The sequence below is a fragment of the Moschus berezovskii genome, chromosome 4, assembly GCF_049115385.1.
Source record: "Moschus berezovskii isolate FMDL1 chromosome 4, NW_MosBer_1.0, whole genome shotgun sequence".
In the NCBI taxonomy this organism is placed as follows: domain Eukaryota; kingdom Metazoa; phylum Chordata; class Mammalia; order Artiodactyla; family Moschidae; genus Moschus; species Moschus berezovskii.
Genome location: NC_142463.1, coordinates 116,306,864 through 116,326,545, shown reverse-complemented (window position 1 = coordinate 116,326,545; position 19,682 = coordinate 116,306,864). Strand labels below are relative to the sequence as shown.

The 19,682-nt window shown below is 40.5% G+C and overlaps 1 protein-coding gene across 1 annotated transcript in view; it reads left to right on the top strand.

Moving 5' to 3' along the window:
- The first annotated feature begins 1,141 nt into the window (after nucleotides 1-1,141).
- Nucleotides 1,142-19,682, top strand: part of LOC129541421 (intelectin-2-like) — a 34,705-nt gene continuing 16,164 nt past the window's right edge. The window contains exons 1-4 of the mRNA XM_088834968.1: nucleotides 1,142-1,195; nucleotides 1,860-1,914; nucleotides 2,861-3,105; nucleotides 3,438-4,742. The gene's annotated coding sequence lies outside the window, so the exon portion shown is untranslated. The remainder of the gene's footprint in view (nucleotides 1,196-1,859; nucleotides 1,915-2,860; nucleotides 3,106-3,437; nucleotides 4,743-19,682) is intronic.

The following is a 19,682-nucleotide window of genomic DNA, read 5'->3' as shown; positions in this document are numbered from 1 at the left end:
TATGGCCACATATGAGAATATCACTATTAGGAAAATACACTCCTATCTATGGGAAAGGACCTTCATGTATGTAACTTACCCTTAATTTGTTTAGAAAAAAAGTTTGTGTGAGTTTGTGTATACCTATAGAGAGAGGGCATGCATGATAAACCAAATGGGGTAACATATGAACTCTAGGTGAATTTAGTTAAAAGCTGAATGTGTACTTTTGTACTGTTCTTATTTTTTCAATGTTCTGTAAATTTTCAATTATTTCTAACCCAAAAGTAAGTAAAAGAATGATGTGACAATGCAACACATGTCATAATTAAGGAGCTGGACACAGTAGTCCTGGAGAGGGACTACTCTGGGGAGAGAGGACAGGGGACCCCCAGCCTTGCCTGGGGATGGGGGTGTCAAGGAAGGCGTCATGGAGAAATTTCAGGAGAGACTGGAAGGACGATGACCTGACAGAGGTGTGTGAGGCCCTGGAGCATCTGACTGAGGTGGGAGCAGGACAGGCTGCAGGGAAGAACCGTGAGGTCTCATCCATCCTGAGAGTCTGTTACGGAAGGGAACACTGTGTGTGCTCTGAGCCAGCAGGGCTCGCCCTCCTCATGGCGACTGTCACCTGTGTGACCAAGAGTGATGCCTCCTGCCCCTAAAGACAGTCACACATTCTTTCTCATTGTCGGGGCCAAGGCCCAGGATCTTTCAAGGGAAGACAGCTTGAGGGCGGGGCCTTTGGCCTGAAGTGGGCTGGGATGGGCAGGGCCAGCATGGTTTGCTCTCCCATTAAAGTCTCAGCACTTCACCCACCTCAGGACTCGGCAGAGCCAGTAAGTAGCTCTGAGTCTCCACCTGAGTCTCGGCTCCTGGCACCTGTGAGGAAGGAAGGAGCTCTTCGTGTTGAGTCTGAGACAAGATCTGAGTGTGTGTGGAGCCACGATGCCAGTTAAGCTCTTGGTCTCAGAGATGGAAATTTTTAGAGAAAGGAGGGATGGATGAGGTGGGGGCTATTCCAGGATGCTCCAGAATGCCCAGAATCCCGTCACTTTCCATTCGAGGTTTCCTTCCTCAAAGTCCTAAGAGCAAGGATGGAAGGAGAGAAAAAATGGACCTGCCAATGACTGTGGCTCTCCTTTCTCTTTAGGAGCCAAGGGCCAGATTGTACCTCCGGCTGTTCTCTCTGTGGCCACCAGAGGGCTGAATGCAGGTAAGTCACTCAGGAGCACCTGTTTCATCAGCTCACCCAGGTGTGCAGAGGAGCAGAAATAGAGGAGAGCTGGGCTGGATGCTGGATTCCTGGTCCAGAGGGGGAGTCATGGAGATGCAGACAAGTCACACTTTGCAGCCAACTTGAGCTGCAGCCTGAGTGCTGATAGTTTGTCTCTCCAAGGTTCCTGGGGCCCCAGTCTGTGCCTCTGTGTGGATGAGGGGGCTCAGGGGAGCTGTGGTGAAGACTGTGCTTCCTTTTAGCTATTCTGGCTCATATGGCTTTGGCCTCTGGGTTCCCAGAGTGAGCTGGTGAGGGTTGTGCCAAGGAAAGTACTTGTGTAGTACCCATTCTCACAAGTCCATTGGTCAAGGTGGGTATAGTGATATTAAAAATTTTCATTTTTAATTAGTGGAGCAGAACAATGCAAATGTAAAGCCTTTACTAGATTGGGAGTCTGTTAGTCTTAGCAGAGAGGTCCCTGACCTCTGTAGCCTCATGTCCAGTGATGAACTGGTGAAGTGGGCAGGGGCTAAGCATTGATGCCCTGGAAGGCTGACGTTGAGCGGCTCCAGACTAATAATGAGAATTATCTTTGCATCCTCTGGCAGCATCCTGTTCTCCTGAGATGTTTTGGGAGAGTAAAACTTGTGTCCCTTTGCAGTATGTCCTGTCTCGAAGCTGCAAGGAAATCAAAGAAATTTGTAGTGAAGCAGGTGGTAAGTAATAAACCAACCTCGTAACCTCTCATTTTAGTCACTTTTAAGCTGAACAGATCCCCATCATGGAGATGAAGAAGAGTGTGCCTATCTCTTCTGTCTGCTCTGACTCCAACTTCCAGCCAAGGTTATTTCCAGTGGGAATATTGAGGGTTTTCTGTCCAACCCAAGGACAGCAAACATGATCTTGTGAACACATCTTTGTGTTGCTAGTGATTCTTAAAGTGGTGGCAGGAGCAACAATGGGTCTAAGACTTTCATTTTCCCCTTCTTGTAAGCGGAAGATTTTGACAGTCAGTTTCACAGATCCTGGTAGAAAATGTGAAATTCCTGATAGTGAGACAAGAAAATTTGTTATTCACATCATAGCAGAGGTCAGAGTATCAGCTTTTTCTTGTGCTGATTTCCTGAGCCTCAATCCCAACAGAGTGACAGGAAGAGGGCCAGGAGACAGCTGCACAGGTAGTTTGTTTGCCAAGCAGGCTGACAAATTGGGCTTGTCAAGAAACAACCGCCATTTTTTCCATCAGAGAATTTATTCTCTCAAGGGCTGGGTCCAGGAGAGGAACTCTGTACTTAGGAAATCTGAATCTCATGGCAGTGACCATGCCTGCCCTTTGCTGTGAGTTGCAAAGGCCACATCCTGATGTAGACTTGAGATGTGGTCAGGCGCTGATTTCTGGATTCTGCTGGTCAGAAGGAGGCTCTATCTAGAGGGAGACACCATCTCTGTCTTCTAAGGATTTAGCTTTTGGAAAGGTAGCATGGAACAAAGGCCATCAGTATCCCTGCTCTTAGTTGACCCACAGAGAATTGTCCTCAGCAAGTGGGTATGTGTGGGAGCCTTCAGGATACATTTCTGACTTTCCAGAGTCTTTCTGGTTGGGGGTTTGAGATGGACCCTGTGTGCTCAGACAGGGTGTCTCTGGGCTGGTTTCCTTTGCAGATGGCCTGTATCACCTCTGCACTGAGAATGGTGTCATCTAACAGACCTTCTGTGACATGACCTCTGGGAGTGGTGGCTGGACCCTGGTGGCCAGCATCCATAACAACATGCGTGGGAAATGCACGTTGGGCGATCTCTGGTCCAGTAAGCAGGGCAACAGTGCTGACTACCCAGAGGGGGATGGCAACTGGGCCAATTACAACATGTTTGGGTCTGCAGAGGCGGCCACCAGCGATGACTACAAGGTGGGTGGCACTGAGCACCCAGCTGAGAAAGGGTGGGAGCGGGGTGTGACTGGAGCAGAGCATGTAGAAGGGAGGGTGGGAGATGGGGATGTGGAGGTGGGACTGGAGAATAAGAAAGACAGAAATCTGTGCTTTGAATCACCATCTCTTGGAACCAAGGCTGTTTGGGTGGTGGGGCCTCATTGTCTATTGGAGATGGGGATATCTGAGCACTGCTGGGCACCTGCCCCCCTGGAGACCTGAGCTCTCAGCTCAAATGTGGGCTGTGTGTGTGGGTCTTTGGCTGGTGGCACCTCCTGGGTCAGTAAGGCTGAGTGTGTGTCCCTCTGCAGAACCCTGGCTACTACGACATCCAGGCCCAGGACCTGGGCATCTGGCATGTGCCCAACAAATCCCCCCTGCAGCCCTGGAGGAACAGCTCCCTGCTGAGGTATCACACCAACATTGGTTTCTTCTGAAATCAGAAGCACAATCTGTTTGGACCCTCCCAGGTACATGGGGCTGCTGGGGTTGGGGCACCACCTTTGGTGGACAGAGAGCCAAGTGTTTGGGGTGGGGAGTAAGTCTGCTCCGAGTCCCTGGCCACTAGCAGATACTCATGCTTGGCTGTGTCTTCCACCTGTGGGTCAGCTGAAACGATATGCTACCTCTGCTGAGCAAGAGAAGAAGCCTTATGGGAGGAGAAAAGGTGAGGGACAAGAGTTGAGGCTGGTTAGGTACCTAGCTGGGCGGAGGGCACAGAAAAGGAGTCAGTATAATTCAGGCTGATTTCTGCAGAGTAACACCTGAAGGCTCTAAATCCCTTACTCCCAACATGGCAGCTTTTTTCCCTCTCCTCACACAATCTGTATTTTGGGTCTTTGCAGAAATACCCAGTGAAGTACGGAGCAGGGAGTTGTCAGACTGACAATGGCCCAGCCATTCCTGTGGTCTACGACTTTGGTGATACTGAGAAAACTGCATCTTATTGTCAGGAAGTATCTTACAGGAGGCTTCCTGTGTGCTGTTTTGGATCTGTCAGGAATTCTCTGTTCCTTATTAATTCCTAAATATTCAGGAATTAAGAGGAGAGGCAAGCCTCTCCTGGGGGCTGAGGAATCCAGGCATTTCCTTTGTTAGTTTTTCTATACGGTGATAAGTACCCTCTTCCTTTTTATGAACCATATGGTAAAAGTGATTATTTACAACTCTCTCTCTTTAATATGGATTGCCTATGTTTTGTGAGTCTGGAATTTTAATCTTTATCTTTGCTGAGAATAACTACAGTATATATGCCCACACCATGTTGATTAAAACGCCTTTGCTCCATCAGAGCTTTGGTCCCCCTGTCTTGCTTTCTCTCTCTCTCTCTTTTTCAGGCTAATTCTTGGAGCGTAGAGGCTCTTTGGGTTCACTTTCCTGCTGAGGCTTCTGAGACCCTCTTGAGAAGGTGCTCTCTGCCTTCACCCCATCGAGAGGGCACCTGAAGCATTTGTGAACAGAGCAAGCCCCATGCAGGGGTTTTATTGACTTTCTGCGAAAACCAAGGAATATTGGCCTCTTTCTCTCTCCTTTACTTTCTCATCGGTCGATGCTGCATCATCAGGCTCTAGTCCATTAAAGGACCTCAACATCTTATTATTCACCATATGGTCAGCGTGAGTATCTCCTTACAAACCCCATTCATCAGTCCTTTCCTGCTCTGTTGGAGGAAATTATAAATCACAACAATGATCCATTTCTAGCATTTACTGAACACTTATCAACACGCTGTGCCACTCTCATTTCCAGGAACAGACTGGTTCCAAATAGGAAAAGGAGTACGTCAAGGCTGTATATTGTCACCCTGCTTATTTAACTTATATGCAGAGTACATCATGAGGAACGCTGGGCTGGAAGAAGCACAGGCTGGAATCAAGATTGCTGAGAGAAATATCAATAACCTCAGATATGCAGGTGACACCACCCTTATGGCAGAAAGTGAAGAGGAACTCAAAAGCCTCTTGATGAAAGTGAAAGAGGAGAGTGAAAAGGTTGGCTTGAAGCTCAACATTCAGAAAACAAAGATCATGGCATCTGGTCCCATCACTTCATGGGAAACAGATGGGGAAACAGTGCAGACTTTATTTTTTTGGGCTCCAAAATCACTGCAGATGCTGATTGCAGTCATGAAATTAAAAGACGCTTACTCCTTGGAAGGAAAGTTATGACCAACCTAGATAGCATATTAAAAAGCAGAGACATTACTTTGCCAACCAAGGTCCGTCTAGTCAAGGCTATGGTTTTTCCTGTGGTCATGTATGGATGTGAGAGTTGGACTGTGAAGAAAGTTGATTGCCAAAAAATTGATGCTTTTGAACTGTGGTGCTGGAGAAGACTCTTGAGAGTCCCTTGGACTGCAAGGAGATCCAACCAGTCCATTCTAAAGGAGATCAATCCTGGGTGTTCATTGGAGGGACTGATGCTAAAGCTGAAACTGCAATACTTTGGCCACCTCATGCGACGAGTTGACTCACTGGAAAAGACTCTGATGCTGGGAGTGATTGGGGGTGGGAGGAGAAGGGGACGACAGAGAATGAGATGGCTGGATGGCATCATCGACTTGATGGACATGAGTTTGAGTGAACTCCGGGAGTTGGTGATGGACAGGGAGGCCTGGCATGCTGTGATTCATGGGGTTGCAAAGAGTCGGACACGATGGAGCGACTGAACTGAACTGACCTTGTTCTGTGTCATTTAATCATCACGAGAAAAGTATGAAGTTAGAATTCTTATCCTCTCCATTCTACAGGATGTAAACCCAGGCTTCTTAACGAATACCCTGTATGATTCTTAGAATAGTAAAGACTAGGCTAATATTCCAGGTGAGACCAACTATCAAAGTGGTGAGGAAATTTTTTTTTTTTTTATGATGGATAGACATTAAAGAAGACTTTTTTTTCAGGTAATAAATCCACAGAACATAAGTCGTTGGTGGGAAAATAAGAGCCATCACTTTTTAAAAATTTATTTATTTTTTTAATTGAAGGATAATTTCTTTACAGAATTTTGTTGCTTTCTGTCAAACTTTAACATGAATTAGCCATAGGTATACATACAACTCCTCCCTCTTGAATGTCTCAAGAGGTTCTCCCTCCCATCTCCTGTCCCATCCCACCCCTCTAGGTTGATGCAGAGCCCATGTTTGAGTTTCCTGTACCATACAGCACATTCCCGTTGGCTGTCTATTTTACATATGGTAATGTAAGTTTCCATGTTACTCTCTCCATACATCTCACCCTCTCCTCCCCTCTCCCCATGTCCATAAGTCTATTATCTATGTCTGTTTCTCCATTGCTGCCCTGAAAATAAATTCTTCAGTACCATCTTTCTAAATTCTGTATATATGTGTTAGTATAATATATTTATCTTTCTCTTAATGAGTTACTTCACTCTGTACAATAGGCTCTAGGTTCATCCACCTCATCAGAACTGACTCAAATGTGTTCCTTTTTATGGCTGAGTAATATTCCACTGTGTATATGTACCACAACTTCCTTATCCATTCATCTGCTGATGGACATCTACGTTGCTTCCATGTTCTAGCTATTGTAAATAGTGCTGCAATGAACAATGGGATACATGTGTCTTTTTCAGTTTGGTTTCCTCAGGGTATATGCCTAGGAGTGGGATTGTTGGGTCATATGGTGGTTTTATTCCTAGTTTTTTTTAAAAAAGAATCTCCATCCTGTCTTCCATAGTGGCTGTATCAATTTACATTCCCATCAACAGTGTAAGAGCATTCCTTTTTCTCCACACCCTCTCCAGCATCTACTGTTTGTAGACTTTTTGTTGATGGCCATTCTGACTGGTGTGAGGTGATATCTCATTGTGGTTTTGATTTGTATTTCTCTAATAATGAGTGATGTTGAGCATCTTTTCATGTGTTTGTTAGCCAACTGTATGTCTTCTTTGGAGAAATGTCTGTCTTTTTCCCACTTTTTGATTGGGTTGTTTGTTTTTCTCATATTGAGTTGTATGAGCTGCTTGTATATTTTGGAAATTAACCCTTTGTCAGTTGTTTCATGTGCTATTATTTTCTCCCATTCTGAGGGTTGTCTTTCACCTTGCTTATAGTTTCCTTTGCTGTGCAAAAGCTTTTAAGTTTAATCAGGTCCCACTTGTTTCCTTTTGTTTTTATTTCCATTACTCTAGGAGGTGGATCGTAGAGAATCTTGCTTTGATTTATATCATCGAGTGTTCTGCCTATGTTTTCCTCCAAGAGTTTTATAGTTTCTCCTCTTACATTTAGGTCTGTAATCCATTTTGAGTTTTTATTTGTGTATGGTGTTAGGAGGTGTTATAATTTCATTCTTTTACATGTAGCTGTCCAGTTTTCACAGCACCATTTATTGAAGAGGCTGTCTTTGCCCCATTGTATATTCTTGCCTCTTTTGTCAAAAATAAGGTACCCATAGTTGCATGGGTTTATTTCTGAGCTTTCTATCTTGTTCAATTAGTTTATATTTCTGTTTTTGTGCCAGTTACCATACTGTCTTGATGACTGTGGCTTTGTAGTATAATCTGAAGTCAGGTTGATGCCACCAGCTCCATTCATCTTTCTAAGACTGCTTTGGTTATTTGGGGTCTTTTGTGTTTCCATATAAATTGTAAAATTTTTTGTCCTAGTTCTTTTTTTTCTATTTTATTTTTTAATATAAATTTATTTATCTTAATTGGAGGCTAATTACTTTACAATATTGTAGTGGTTTTGCCATACATTGACATGAATCTGCTACGGGTATAAATGTGTTCCCCATCCTGAACGCCACTCCCATCTCCCTCCCCATCCCATCCCTCTGGGTCATCCCGTGCACCAGCCCCGAGTACTCTGTATCATGCATTGAACCTGAACTGGCGATTTCATATAATATACATGTTATATCACATGATATAACGTGTTATATTACGTGATATAATATGCATGATAATATATGTGTTTCAATGCCATTCTCTAAAATCATCCCACCCTCGCCCTCTCCCACAGAGTCGAAAAGACTGTTCTATACATCTGTGTCTCTTTTGCTGTCTTGCATACTGGGTTATCGTTACCACCTTTCTAAATTCAATATATATGCATTAGTATACTCTATTGGTGTTTTTCTTTCTGGCTTACTTCACTCTGTATAATAGGCTCCAGTTTCATCCACCTCATTAGAACTGATTCAAATGTATTCTTTTTAATTCCTGAGTAGTAATCCATTGTGTAAATGTACCACAGCTTTCTTATCCATTCATCTGCAGATGGACATCTAGGTTGCTTCTATGTCCTGGCTATAATAAACAGTGCTGCAATGAACATTGGAGTACATGTGTCTCTTTCAATTCTGGTTTCCTTGGTGTGTATGCCCAGCAGTGGGATTGCTGGGTCGTATGGCAGTTCTATTTCCAGTTTTTTGAGGAATCTCCACACTGTTCTCCATAGTGGCTGTACTAGTTTGCATTCCCACCAACAGTGTAAGAGGGTTCCCTTCTCTCCACACCCTCTCCAGCATTTATTGCTTGTAGACTTTTGGATAGCAGCCATTCTGACTGGTGTGAAATAGTACCTCATTGTGGTTTTGATTTGCTTTTCTCTGATTATGAGCAATGTTGAGCATCGTTTCATGTTTGTTAGTCATCTGTATGTCTTCTTTGGAGAAATGTCTGTTTAGTTCTTTAGTCCATTTTTTGACTGGGTCGTTTATTTTTCTGGAATTGAGCTGCAGGAGTTGCTTGTATATTTTTGAGATTAATCCTTTATCGGTTGCTTCACTTACTATTATTTTCTCCCATTCTGAAGGCTGTCTTTTCACCTTGCTTATAGTTTCCTTTGCTGTGCAGAAGCTTTTGATTTTAATTAGGTCCCATTTGTTTATTTTTGCTTTTATTTCCAATATTCTGGGAGGTGGGTCTTGGAGGATCCTGCTGTGATTTATGTCAGAGAGTGTTTTGCCTACGTTCTCCTCTAGGAGTTTTATAGTATCTGGTCTTACATTTAGATCTTTAATCCATTTTGAGTTTATTTTTGTGTATGGTGTTAGGGAGTGTTATAGTTTCATTCTTTTACAAGTGGTTGACCAGTTTTCCCAGCACCACTTGTTAAAGAGATTGTCTTTTCTCCATTGAACATTCTTGCCTCCCTTGTCAAAGATAAGGTGTCCACAGGTGCATGGATTTATCTCTGGGCTTTCTATTTTGTTCCATTGATCTATACTTCTGTCTTTGTGTCATTTCCATACTGTCTTGATGACTGTGGCTTTGTAGTAGAGCCTGAAGTCTGGCAGGTTAATTCCCCCAGTTCCATTCTTCTTTCTCAAGATTGCTTTGGCTATTCGAGGTTTTTTGTATTTCCATACAAATTGTGAAATTATTTGTTCTAGCTCTGTGAAAAACACTGTTGGTAGCTTGATAAGGATTGCTTTGAACTTATAAATTACTTTGGGTAATATATTCATTTTCACAATATTTATTCTTCCAGTCCATGAACACAGTATATTTCTCCATCTATTAGTGTCCTCTCTGATTTCTTTCACCAATGTTTTATAGTTTTCTATATATAGGTCTTTTATTTCTTTAGGTAAATATATTCCTAAGTATTTTATTCTTTTCGTTGCAATGGTGAATGGAATTGTTTCCTTAATTTCTCTTTCTGTTTTCTCATTATTAGCGTATAGGAATGCAAGGGATTTCTGAGTGTTGATTTTATATCCTGCAACTTTACTATATTCACTGATTAGCTCTAGTAATTTTCTGGTAGAGTCTTTAGGGTTTTCTGTGTAGAGGATCATGTCATCTGCAAACAGTGAGAGTTTTCCTTCTTCTTTTCCAATTTGGATTCCTTTTATGTCTTTTTCTGCTCTGATTGCTGTGACCAAAACTTCCAAAAGTATGTTGAATAGTAGTGGTGAGAGTGGGCACCCTTGTCTTGTTCCTGACTTTAAGGGAAACGCTTTCAATTTTTCACCATTGAGGATAATTTTTGCTGTGGGTTTGTCATATATACTTTTATTATGTTGAGGAATGTTCCTTCTATTCCCACTTTCTGGAGGGTTTTGATCATAAATGGATGTTGAATTTTGTCAAAGGCTTTCTCTGCATCTATTGAGATAATCATATGGTTTTTATTTTTCAATTTGTTAATGTGGTGTATTACATTGATTGATTTGTGGATATTGAAGAATCCTTGCATTCCTGGGATAAAGCCCACTTGGTCATGATGTATGATCTTTTTAATATGTTGTTGGATTCTGATTGCTAGAATTTTGTTAAGGGTTTTTGCGTCTATGTTCATCAGTGATATTGGCCTGAAGTTCTCTTTTTTTTGGCATCTTTGTCAGGTTTTGGTATTAGGGTGATGGTGGCCTCATAGAATGAGTTAGGAAGTTTACCTTTCTCTGCAATTTTCTGGAAGAGTTTGAGTAGGATAGGTGTTAGCTCTTCTCTAAATTTTTGGTAGAATTCAGCTGTGAAGCCATCTGGACCTGGGCTTTTGTTTGCTGGAAGATTTCTAATTACAGTTTCAATTTCCGTGCTGTGATGGGTCTGTTAAGATTTTCTATTTCTTCCTAGTTCAGTTTTGGAAAGTTGTACTTTTTTAAGAATTTGTCCATTTTTCCAAGTTGTCCATTTTATTGCCATATAGTTGCTGATAGTAGTCTCTTATGATCCTTTGTATTTCTGTGTTGTCTGTTGTGACCTCTCTCTTTTCATTTCTAATTTTATTGATTTGGTTTTTCTCCCTTTGTTTCTTGATGAGTCTGGCTAGTGGTTTGTCAATTTTATTTACCTTCTCAAAGAACCAGCTTTTGGCTTTGTTGATTTTTGCTATGGTCTCTTTTGTTTCTTTTCTCCATCTGTTTATGTCATCTTTGATTTCTTTCATCAGTTTCTTATAATTTTCTGTGTACAGATCTTTTGTCTCCTCAGGTAAGTTTATTCCTAGATAGCTAGTTCTTTTTGTCACAATGGTGAATGGGACTGATTCCTTAATTTCTCTTTGTTAGTATGTAGAAATGCAAGTGATTTCTGTGTATTGATTTTGTATCCTGTAACTTTGCTAATATCATTGATTAGCCCTAGTAATTTTCTGATACCATCTTTAGGGTTTTTATGTACAGTATCATATCATCTGCAAACAGTGTGAGCTTTACTTCTTCATTTCCAATCTGGATTCCTTTTATTTCTTTTTCTTCTCTGATTGCTGTAGCTACGACTTCCAAAACTATGTTGAATAATAGTGATGAAAGTGGACACCCTTGTCTTGTTCCTGATCTTAGTGGGAATGCTTTCAGTTTTTCACCACCGAGAATAATGTTTGCTGTAGGCTTATCATATGTGACCTTTACTGTGTTGAGGTAGGTTCCTTCTATGCCCATTTTTTGAGGAGTTTTAATCATAAATGGGTGCTGACTTTTGTCAAAGGCTTCTTCTGCATTCTTTGAGATGATTATATGGTTTTTATCTTTCAATTTGTTAATATAGTGTATCGCATTGATTAATTTGTGTATATTGAAGAAGCCTTACATTCCTGGAATAAACCCAACTTGACCATGGTGTATGAGCTTTTGGATGTGTTGCTGAATTCTGTTTGCTAAAATTTGTTGAGGATTTTTGCATCCATGTTCATCAGTGATGTTGGCCTGTAGTTTTCTTTCTTGTGTTGTCTTTGTCTGGTTTTGGTATCAGGGTGATGGTGGCCTCGTAGAATGAGTTTAGAAGGGTTCCTTCCTCTTCAACTTTTGGAAAGAGTTTTAGAAGGATAGGCATTGTCTCTTCTCTAAATGTTTGATAGAATTCTCCTTTGAAGCCATCTGGTGCTGGGCTTTTGTTTTTTGGGAAATTTTTGACCACGGCTTCAATTTCAGTGCTTGTAATTAGGTTGTTCATAATTTCTACTTCCTGGTTCAGTCTTAGAAGATTGAACTTTCCTAATAATACATCAATTTCTTCCAGGTTATCCATTTTATTGCCATATAGTTGTTCATAATAGTCTGTTATAGTCCTTTGTATTTCTGCATTATCTGTTGTAACCTCTCCTTTTTCATTTCGAATTTGTTGATTTGATTCTTCTCTCTTTTTTTTCTTAATGAGTCTGGATAAAGGTTTGTCAATTTTGTTTATCTTCTCAAAGAACCAGCTTTTAGTTTTATTAGTCTTAAAGTGAAAGAGGAGAGTGAAAAAGTTGGCTTAAAGCTCAACATTCAGAAAACTAAGATCATGGCATCTGGTCCCATCATTTCATGGGAAATAGATGGGGAAACAGTGTCAGACTTTATTTTTTGGGGGCTCCAAAATCACTGCGGATGCTGATTGAAGCCATGAAATTAAAAGACGCTTGCTCCTTGAAAGGAAAGTTATGACCAATTTAGATAGCATATTAAAAAGCAGAGACATTACTTTGCCAACCAAGGTCTGTCTAGTCAAGGCTATGGTTTTCCAGTGGTCATGTATGGATGTGAGAGTTGGACTGTGAAGAAAGCTGATCACCGAAGAATTGATGCTTTTGAACTGTGGTGTTGGAGAAGACTCTTGAGAGTCCCTTGTACCGCAAGGAGACCCAACCAGTCCATTCTAAAGGAGATCAGTCCTGGATGTTCATTGGAAGGACTGATGCTAAAGCTGAAACTCCAATAATTTGGCCACCTCATGCGATGAGTTGACTCACTGGAAAAGACTCTGATGCTGGGAGGGATTGGGGGCAGGAAGAGACGGGGACGACAGAGAATGAGATGGCTGGATGGCATCACCGACTCTGTGGACATGAGTTTGAGTGTACTGCGGGAGTTGGTGATGGACAGGGAGGCCTGGTGTGCTGTGATTCATGAGTTCGCAAAGAGTTGGACACGACTGAGCAACCGAACTGAACTGAACTGATTGTTTCTTTCATTTCTTTTTCATTTACATCTGCTAGGATCTTTATGCGGAGAAGGCAATGGCAAGCCACTCCAGTACTATTGCCTAGAAAATCCCATGGATGGAGGAGCCTGGTAGGCTGCAGTCCGTGGGGTCGCTGAGGGTCGGACATGACTGAGCGACTTCACTTTCACACATTGGAGAAGGAAACGGCAATCCACTCCAGTGTTCTTGCCTGGAGAATCCCAGGGACGGGGGAGCCTGGTGGGCTTCCGTCTATGGGGTCACACAGAGTCAGACACGACTGAAGTGACTCAGCAGCAGCAGCAGCAGGATCTTTATGATTTCTTTCCTTCTCCTAATTTAGGAGTAATTTTGTTCTTTTCCCAGTTGTTTTAGGTGTAAAGTTAGGTTGTCTATTCGATGTTTTTCTTGTTTCTTGAAGTAGGATTGTATTGCTGTAAACTTTCCTCTTAGAACTGCTTTTGCTTCATCCCATAGGTTTTGAGTTGTTGTGTTTTCATTGTCATTTGTTTCTAGAAAATTTTTGATTTCCCTTTTCATTTCTTCAGTAACTGTTGGTTATTTTGAAATGTGTTGTTTAATCTCCATGTGTTTATGTTTCTTACTGGTTTTCTTCTTGTAATTGATACCTAGTCTCATAGCATTGCTGTCAGAGAAGATGCTTAATAGAATTTCAATTTTCTTAAATTTACTGAGGTTTGATTTGTGGTCTATCCTGGAGAATGTTCCATGCACACTTGAGAAGAAGATGTATTCTTGTGCATTTGGATGGAATGTCCTGAAGATATCAATGAGATCCATCTCATCTAATGTATCATTTAAAACTCGTGTTTCCTTATTAATTTTCTGTTTTGATGATCTGTCCATTGGTGTGCATGGGGTGTTAAAGTCTCCTATTATTGTGTTTCTGTCAATTTCTCCGTTTATGTCTGTTAGTATTTGTCTTATGTGTTGAGGTGGTCCTATGTTGGATACATAGATATTTACAATTGTTATGTCTTCCTCTTGGATTGTTGTCTTGATCATTATGGGGTGTCCTCCCTTATCTCTTGTAATCTTCTTTATTTTAAGGTCTATTTTGTCTGGTATGAGGATTGGTACTCCAGCTTTCTTTTGCTTCCCATTTGCATGGGATATATTTTTCCATCCTCTCATTTTCAGTCTATATGTGTCTTGAGGTCTGAAGTAGGTTTCTTGTAGACAGCATATATATGGGTCTTGTTTTTGTATCCATTCAGCCCGTCTCAGTCTTTTTTTGGAGCATTTAATCCATTTACATTTAAACTACTTATTGATATATATGTTCCTATTGCCATTTTCTTAGTTGTTTGGGGTTGATTTTGTAGATCTTTTTTCTTCTGTTGTATTTCTTGACTATGTAAGTCCCTTTAACATTTGTTGTAAAGCTGGTTTGGTGGTACTGAATTTTCTTAACTCTGCTCGTCTGAAAAGTTTTTTTATTTCTCTATCAATTTTTGAATGAGATCCTTGCCAGGTACTGTAATCTTGGTTGTAGATTTTCCCTTTCAATACTTTAAATATATCCTGCCATTCCCTCTGGCCTGCAGAAATTCTGCAGAAAGATTAGCTGTTAAGCCTATGGGGTTTCCCTTGTATGTTACTTTTTGCTTCTCCCTCACTGCTTTTAATATTCTTTCTTTGTGTTTAGCCTTTTTTAGTTTGATTATTACTATGTGTCTTAGTGTGTTTGTCCTTAGGTTTACCCTGTATGGGACTCTTTGTGGTTCTTGGATTTGATTGACTATTTCTTTTTCCATGTTGGGGAAAATTTCAACTATAATCTCTTCAAAAATTTTCTCATACCCTTTCTTTTTCTCTTCTTGTGGGATCCCTATAATTTGAATATTGGTGCATTTGATATTGTCCCAGAGGTGTCTGAGACTGTCCTCAGTTCTTTTCATTCTTTTTACTTTATTCTGCTCTTCAGAAGTTATTTCCACCATTTTATCTTCCAGTTCACTGATTCATTCTGCTTCAAATATTCTGTTGTTGATTCTTTCTAGAGTATTTTTAATTTCAGCAATTGTGCTGTTTGTCTCTGTAGGCTTATTCTTCAATTCTTCTAGGTCTTTGTGAATTGATTCTTGCATTTTCTCCATTTTGTTTTCAAGGTTTTTGGTCATCTTTACTATCATTATTTTGAATTCTTTTTCAGGTAATTTGTCTATTTCCTTTTTATTTATTCAGACTTCTGTGTTTCTAGTTTGTTCCTTCATTTGTGTAGCATTTCTGTGCCTTTTTAAAAAAAATCGTTTTTTAACTTATTGTGTTTGAGATCTCCTTTTCCCAGTCTTCAAGGTTGAATTATTTCTTCCTTTTGGTTTATGCCTTCCCAAGGTTGGTCCAGTGGTTTGTGTAAGCTTCCTATAGGGTGAGATTTGTGCTTTTTGTTGTTGTTGTTGTTTGTTTGTTTTTCCTCTGATGGCAAGGCTGAGTGAGGTGGTAAACCTGTCTGCAGATGGTTGGGTTTGTATTTTTTTTTGTTTGTTGTTAAGACTAGGCATCTTGCACAGGGTGCTACTGGTGGTTGGGTGATGCCAGGTCTTGTATTCAAATGGTTTCCTTTGTGTGCGTTCTTACTATTTGATACTCCCTAGGGTTAGTTCTCTGGTTGTCTATGTCTTGGAGTCAATACTACCACTCCAAAGGCTCAGGACTTGATCCCTCTCCAAACACCAGCCCAGGTCCAATCTACCAAGAGGAATTTTACCCTAAATGAAAGGGCTTTTACTTGAGTTCCAAAATTCAGTGCACAAGAACACAATGGAGATCTCTGACTCAGCAGACCTTGTGGACAGGCCTCCTTAGATTCTAAATAGCTTCTTGATGAAGGTAAAGAGGATTGTGAAAAAGCTAGCTTAATACTCAACATTCAAAAAACAGATTATAGCATACGGTCCTATCACTTCATGGCAAATAGACAGGGAAGAAATGTAAACAGTGGCAGATTTTATTTTCATGGTCTCCAAAATCACTGCTGATAGTGATTGCAGTCATAAAATTAAATAATGCTTTCTCCTTGGAAGAAAAACTATGACAAACCTAGACAGTGTATTAGAATGCAGAGAGATCACTTAGATGTCAAAAGTCTGTATAGTCAAAGCTATGTTTTTTTCCAGTAGTCATGTACAGATATGAGAATTGGACCATAAAGAACGCTGAAAAAAGTGAACCTGTTAGTTGCTCAGTCATGTCCGACTCTTTGCGACACCAGCCTGCCAGGCTCCTCTGTCCATGGAATTCTCCAGGCAACAATACTGGACTGGGTTGCCATTCCCTTCTCCAGAGGATCTTCTCAACCTAGGGATCAAATTCGAGTCTCTTGCATTGCAGGCAGATTCTTTACTGTCTGAGCCACCAGGGAAGCCCCCCAATGGCTGAGCCCCGAAGAACTGATGCTTTCAAACTTTGGTGCTGGAGAAGATTCTTGAGAGTCCCTAGGACTGCAAAGAGGTCAAACCAGTCAATCTTAAAGGAAATCAATCCTGAATATTCATTGAAAGGACTGATGCTGAAGCTGAAGCTCCAATACTTTGGCCACCTGATGCGAAGTGCCAACTCAGTGGAAATGATGTTGATGGTGGGAAAGATTGAAGGCAGGAGATGAAGAGGGCAACAGAAAAGGAGATGGTTGGCTGGTATCATCGATTCAATGAAGGATAGGGAAGCCTGGGTTCAGACTTAGCGACTGAACAACAACATCGCATTTCAGAGAGTTTTGAAAAATCTACATCAATTCAGTTTTACTTACTTATTAAAAAGGCATTTTGGGGACAATTTTGCTGAAGAATTCCTGTGCTATGAACTGTGACAAACTCTGAAATGGATTAAAAGAGAACAAAGATATGTTCATTGAGTTGAGAATACAGTGGAATGGAAGGTGAAGTCAAGGGGACGGCAGGGATAGACCGGCAAGTAAGCACATTATTCAGACTCTATGAGTACACATTTTCCCTACAATCTAAGAGGTTAATGCATTAAAAACACTTAGTTTATATGTCTGGATACACAGTATATAAAGATGTAATTTTTTGACCTCAGCAACAGAAATAGGTGGGACTAGAGCTATAAAGAAACAGAGTTTTTGTGTGATATTGCAGTTAAACTGTTAAAATTCAAATAGGATGTTATAATTTTAGTAGGTTACATGTAAACTCCATGTTAAGCACAAATAAACTACAATAGAATCTACACAAAAGAAAATGAGAAAAGCATTTAAAAGTTTCGCTACAAAAAATTATCAGCTAAACACAAAATAATCCAGTCAGGCAGATTATGAGAAAGGAAATTTTTTACATATTTTTAACTGTAGGATAATTCCTTTACTATGTCGTATTGGTTTTTGCCATACAACAATGGAGAAAGGAAAATCTATAAGGCAAAGAGAAAACAAAGCAAAATGACAGAAGTAAATCCCTCTTTTTCAGTATCTACTTTAAACTAAAATGAATTAAATTCTCCAATATAAAGACAGAGATGGCAGAAAGGATTAAAAAATCTTGATCAGGACTTCCCTGGTTGTCTAGTAGTTAATATGCCTACCAATGCAGGTGGCATGGTGTGATTTGTGGTGAAGATCCCACGTGCCATGGAGCAAGTAAGGCTGTTCGCCACAACTACTAAAGTCCCTGTGCCTAGAGCCCATGCTGCACAATAAGAGGAGCCGCTGCAGTGAGAGCTCCTGCACTGCAACTACTGAGTAGCCCTCTCTCACTGCAACTAGAGAAAGCCCGTGCACAGCAGCAAAGACCCAGCACAGCCAAAAGTTAAAAAAAAGTCACGTTCCAACTCTATCATGTCTCCAAGAAACTCGTTTTAGATCTGAAGACGCAAATAGACTGAAAGTGAATAAAATTGAAAGAAAAAGATATTCCATGCAAATATTAACAAAAGAGACCAGAGTTTGTCTGATACAAGTATCAGACAAAATAGACTTCAAATTAAAAAAAAAAATGTAGTTGCAAGAGACAAAGGACATTATATCTTTATAAGTGTTCAGGACAGCAAAAAGATACAGCAATTATAAACATTTATGCAACTAATAAAATACCTTTAAAATATATAAAGTAAAGATGGACATAATTGAAAGGAGACATAGTTTTACAATAGGCATGCAACCCAAAAGGGTGGGAGATTTAATCACCAAACCAGAACAGCTCCTGAATTCTCTTTCCAAAGGGTGGAGGAGCTTTCCCTTATTTCTGCCTCATTTCATGAGCTTCTTGGGATGAAGAATTCCCTGCTAAGTTGGGATCCTTTGCTTGTTTTATAAAGTCCCTGGGGATTGCTGCTGAGTCCTTTAGGAGGAAAGCCCAGTGCTACATCTGATCATGTATTTTGCCCCATGGAGTTGAGGACTTAGGTTTTCTCAGGCCTAGACTAGGCTAAACACAGAATCATTGACTTGGAGCTTGTCACGAAGTTCATATACTTCTATGGGGAATGCAAAAAAGTTACAAAATTAAAAAAAAAATGTTATTAAAAATTAAAAAGCAAATATAGAACATCTGTTATCAATACCATTTTATTTTATTTTATTTTTTTTTCATCTTAAGGCCGCATTTATTGGTGTGACGATCCCCAAAGTCTTGCAGTACCTGCCACATTTAATAAATGATAATAAAAAATAAATGTATTTCTTCTGTCTGCATACTATTTGTATTTCCTCATGTAAATTAATGTCTAGATTTTTTTTTTAAATTTACTAGAAAATCATTTGAAGAAAATGAAATTGAATGAAGAAAGCCTATGTCTTAAAACAGTGGTTCTGCTTTCCCTTAGAAGGGGTTTCCCAGAATGCAAGTTCATCCCTCCTGGAATCTGAGCTCTTCATTACCTCCTAGGGAGAGGCTGTCAGGCCTGGAAGAATGCAGATCCATCCAAGCTCCACAGGAAGTCTAGGCTCAGGAACAAGCGGCTGTAACAGTTAAAACAGAAATCTCCAGCGTATACATTTACTATTTTTAATCTCAGTTATATAATTCTTAATTATTTAAAGGATTAAAAAATTTTAAATATACTTCAGTTGGGCCAATTGAACTAGAACAACCTTAATTTGGACTTGCTGAGTACTGGCTTATCTGAAGTACTGTGAAAGCCCAATCTCTGTATTTCCAGCTGGAAGGAGGAAGAATTTTTACAGTGTTTCATCCTGTGCTGTAAAATGTAAATCTGGTCATTTCACTTTCCAGCTTGAAGTCCTATGACTGCCTATCACCTAAGAAAGAAATCTAAATTCCGAAGCATTTTAGATTTAATTATAAGGGACCAAAAGCCTCAAAATGAAAAAAAAAAAAAAGTGTTCTTTTTTGTTCTCCAGAAGTCTCAGTTCAGTTCAATTCAGTTCAGTCGCTCAGTTGTGTCCGACTCTTTGCAACCCCATGAGTCACAGCACGCCTGGATCAGCACTATTTAAACGGAAGCCAGCAGCAATCAGCCGCAAGTGGCTACCAAATATTTGAACTGTAGCTGATACAAACTGAGATGTACTGTAAGTCTAAATCAATACCATTTTAAATGAAAGGTACTTTTACAACACCAAAATAGAAAGGCCATAATCACAGAGTTCAGTTCAGTTCAGTTCAGTTCAGTCGCTCAGTCGTGTCCGACTCTCCGCGACCCCATGAATCACAGCACGCCAGGCCTCCCTGTCCATCACCAACTCCCGCAGTACACTCAAA